Raw genomic sequence first — 5,000 nt, 5'->3', positions numbered from 1 at the left:
CAAACTGAGAACTGCTCGTGTGTGTGTGTACATGTAACTTAGTTACGTATTTAAAATACTACATTTGAGTGACTGTACTTCGTCACACTTACTTTTAAATGGGTGGTATTAATCAAATTACAGTTACTGTACATCCGAAAAGTATTTTAGATTACAAAAGTGAATAGATGGAATTTTAATGTCATTTATTTCATTTAAACATTAATATAAACTGTAACATACAATTAATGTCAACAGCAATCTGTGATTCTCTGACTTTGACAATCCGCAGAAGCTTCAGTTCTGCTCATGAGGTTCATTCCCCTTGCCGAATATGCAAAATTTGAATAATTTAAACAAAATCAGAGGGATCTGGGTTCATAGAAGAAATTGCATGCTCGTTTTATTTAGTACTGTCCTGAATACGCGATAGTTTAAGTCATTTTTTAGGTATTTTTGTCTCACAGTTCTGAATTTTTCTCACAATTGTGAGTTTATGATTCATAATTCTGACTTCTTTTCTTAGAATTGTGGACTATAATGTCTAATGATGGAAAACTGTAAAACTGATGTTGTTTATTTTTCTGTTTGATGATCCCTTTGTTTTATGTACCTTATTAGTGTTCCAAAGTATTCTTAAGTATTTAGATTAAGTTACAAAATTTGTGTAATCTAACGAAATACGTTACAGATGACCTTTTAAAGCATGTATTTTGTAATCTGTAGTGAAATGCATTTTAAAAGTAACCTTCATGTATCTTGTTTTGTGTGTGTCTGAGATTTAAACAGACCCTCACACACGGACCTCAGCACAAATCCCTGAAGTCAGTAGGGCGTTAACAGAGGAAACACCACACCAACAACATTTACAACATCCACTTGTCCAACAACAAGACATCTGATATTCATATATTGAAACTTACTGATATTGTTTTGAATAGGATTCATCATAATAACCTTAAAAATATCTTTCTAAAGAGATGACAAAAGAATGAACACGTCACGGGTGTATGACGTGAGTCATGTTGTGTCCTCCCCACACGCGGGTGGTTAAATGATCCTGCACTAACCCTGACAACAGTCCTACACCCCCGTCCTCAAAATAAATCAGAGAAACAAAGGGAATGCTGGGAAGGGAGAGGGGCAGCAGTGGTCTTCCTATACAAACCCTACACATCCGGCCTGCTGTTCCACACAAAAGCCTTTAGAAACTCACTAGAACCCCGCCGGCAGCACTGACACACACTACACGCTTCACTCACACACAACACTGACATGTAAATAAGCATGTTGTGCTGGAGGGGTGACAAAAGACTGAATCTGACGGAAAATCCCAAGAGAGTCAATGTATTATAGCCTACATATCATCACGAGACAGTATGGTGTACATAGATTCTTCCCTTATCTAATAAAAAATACCATAACAAAAGTGTGCCGTTATAATTCATGTGGATTAAACATAAAGTGTGAGATGTAGTAAACACTACAATAGTGTTACACGCTCAGCACATGACAGATCAAAAACATCTTTAGAAACAGTAATGGTAGATGTTATGTTGAGATGGGTATGAATGTTATTATTTGCATACCTGCCGGTAAACGTATTATTGCAACAGAAGCGCAAAACTGATTTCTGAATGAATCCGCACCGTAGTGACGACTGGAGAATCTCTGCACTAGACTACACATTTCTATCATTTGTGTTATGATGAATCACTTGCGTTGTACTTCACCTGCTAAATGAACGCATGAAGGCTAACTGCAATTCCTCAGTACGATCACAACATGTCACATACATGAGGTCATACCCCAGTGCATTGTGGGTAACAAGAAAACAGTAAGCAGCAGAGGAGCCAAATGCTGCGTCCAAATCCACCTACCTATACTACGCACTAAACGTATGTAGTGTTTTTGTTATGGAAAAGTATATATGTGTAGCAAAACATTATGCACGTACTGGGACATACTAACAGGAAACGGAAGTGGCCGCTGTTGCCTAGACAACATTGTGAATATTAAAGGGATAGTTCACCCAACAATGAAAATTGTGTCATCATTTACTCACGCTCAGGTTGTTTCGAACCTGTATTCATTTCTTTGTTCTGTTAAACACAACGAATGATATTTGTAAGAATGTTTGCAATTTTCAGTTCTGTGACAACATCCACTACCATAGTAGGAAAAAAATAGTGTCTCTTTTTTTGTTCTGTTGAACACATTATTTTGAAGAATTTAGGAAAACAAACAGTTTAGGGCACCGTTGACTACCATTTAATTCTTCCTACTATGGCAGTCAATGATGTCACAGAATTGAAAATGGCTAACATTCTTCCAAATATCTTACTCTGTGTTCATCAGAACAAAGTAATTTATATAGGTATGAAATGACATGAAGCTGAATAAATGATGACAGAATTTTTATTTTTGGGCGAACTATCACTTTAACTGTCTCACACCTCAAAATACTCAAGATTGATAAAAGAAAGATAGATTCAGGTCAAGTTTACAGAATCAGAGGACATAACCCGGACCGTCGTTTCTATGGCAGCAGGGATGGAGAGGACCCCAGATGATGCCTGAAGGACAGTAAAGAGCACGGTGATGAATATTGACGTTGAGCAGCTTTAGAGAGACTCGCCTGATGACGACTCATTTCTTATCATTACCAACTAAACACAAACTAATGAATCAAACACACACACACACACACACACACACACACACACACACACACACACACACACACACACACACACACACACACACACACACACACACACACACACACACACACACAATCACACACCTCCTCACACTTCATATCGCCGACTGTTTCATGCAGAAAGAGAATCTATAATGAGGTCACTCACCTGTGTAGAATGAAATTCTGGAAATATCTGTAAAAAAGAGAGACAGAGAGAGAGAGACAGAGAGAGAGAGAGGGAGAGAGGGAGACAGAGAGAGAGAGACAGAGAGAGAGAGAGAGAGAGAGAGAGAGAGAGAGAGAGGGAGAGAGAGAGAAATGAGATGTCAGTGTGTTTTGTCATGTCAGCACATTCAGTAGATCATGTGGTTTGTGGTTTTATAGGTCAGCTGTGATCTCTAGCGGTGGACACAAGGGCAGATTGAACCACAGCGCCCCCTGCCTGCAGTGCCAAACACCTCTTACATGAACCAAACAAACCTGCAGCTAAATCACACCGAAAAATCATGAGCAGCTACATGAACACATCATGATTTGAGGATTGAAAGTTTGTTTCTTTATGTAATGTAATGGCTGAGAATCATCTGAGATACTACAGAGATGAGGACATTCTGAATGGATGTGTCAGGAAGGACAGGACATGTGAAGGCAGCGCTGGGATTGTATTGAACTTAAACATGAGCGTTTGAGACACACGAACAGGAAGGAAGTGAATCATTCACAGGCGTTCGGTTACAAGGAAAAGTGTTATCAACTATCAGACTCACAAAAGAGATCAATGAACAAAGATGAATCACAGACTGATCAACTCCCTATTACCACATCTGTGTGTGTGTGTCAGGATATCACAACCAGACGAGTGATTTCTCATAAACACAGACTAATAAACTCAACGTGTTTTTCATCATTCTGATGTTTGTCATGTTTGAGGTTCTGCTTTTGTGATGAATTGATTCACACACGTCTCAAACACATCACTGTCTGATTCTCCAATCCAAAATCATCTACAGCTCTGTCACAACCTCACGACAACACACAAACGCACAAAACATAACTCATCAGCATCAAAACGGCCACAACATAAGACACAGATGTGGATGATAAATCAGAAAACAGATAATACAAACAAAAAAGCATCATTTGCAGACATTTCAGAGCAAATACATAAATGTTGTCAAAACATTCTGCACTTAATTCTTTCTAGATGAATTAAAATTCCCTTTTATCTCGTAGAAAGTAAATGAAAGTAGAATCTACCTGCAGTGACTCACAAACATTTGCACTTGAGATGAACATGGATGTTTCCAGCGTTGGGTTGTGAATGAGATGAACAGATGGAGGGAAAGAAGAGACACAGATCAGGGTCCGGGTCACGGCACCACATTCACAGATGAGCTCTCTAACATCTCTCTCTCCGCCAGCACTTATGAGCCACTTTCATGTGAAGAATTCACTCACAACAAGCTGGCCACTGTCTGATATCAGACACTAATGGATGACAGACTCATCTATAGAAAGACCCATAATTCCCTTCTCTACGTCTCCAATTATACACACGCTACAAATAATCAATATCACTGAGTGAATAATCAAATGTTAATGTGAAAGCCTCTTCATGGATGTGTGTCCAGAGATTAAGGATTAGTGTGGCTTTTAACAGACTTCTGTCACACTTCATGGCGAGGAAGAGACGGCCATCTGTAATAGATTTCATATTCACTCCATATGTCACATTGAAGATAGAGACGAAGGTCAGAGGTCGACTCAACGCTCCGGCAGCGATGAGATCAGACACCTGCTCATCACGCTGTCAGCGGTGGACTTCATATCTTCTGTCTCTGAAAAAAACTGTAAAACCAAAGCGGTCCTCACGTATAACATTCTAGTCTTTACACACATAAAGCAATTGTGTAACTTCACAATGAAAAAAATACAACACACAAGTCAGACAGACGACCCTCATGGTGTTGAATGCCGTCATCATCCACTGTTACTGCATGAAAAACTGCTTTAATATGTTGTTTACTGGTACAAGAAGATTTTTTTGATCAATTTTGGGAATCAATCTACTCAATTTATTGACTATCAGCAATATTCATTTCACACCGCCTCTACATCTGACACACTGCCCGACCAACACCAGAGTTTAAATGTCTGTGTCACATGACTAAAGGTGCGTTTACCCTTTAAGAACATCTGTGTGTGAACCTGCTGAAAGCACACGCGCACACACAGGTTGTGTTTTAAAGATGATGATTGCGTATCATGATTCCTGACAGCACAGGTGTCATTACTGAAGGACAGAATGATGAAGTGA

Source organism: Triplophysa rosa, linkage group LG7 (assembly GCF_024868665.1).
Source record: "Triplophysa rosa linkage group LG7, Trosa_1v2, whole genome shotgun sequence".
In the NCBI taxonomy this organism is placed as follows: domain Eukaryota; kingdom Metazoa; phylum Chordata; class Actinopteri; order Cypriniformes; family Nemacheilidae; genus Triplophysa; species Triplophysa rosa.
This window is presented reverse-complemented; position numbering follows the sequence as displayed.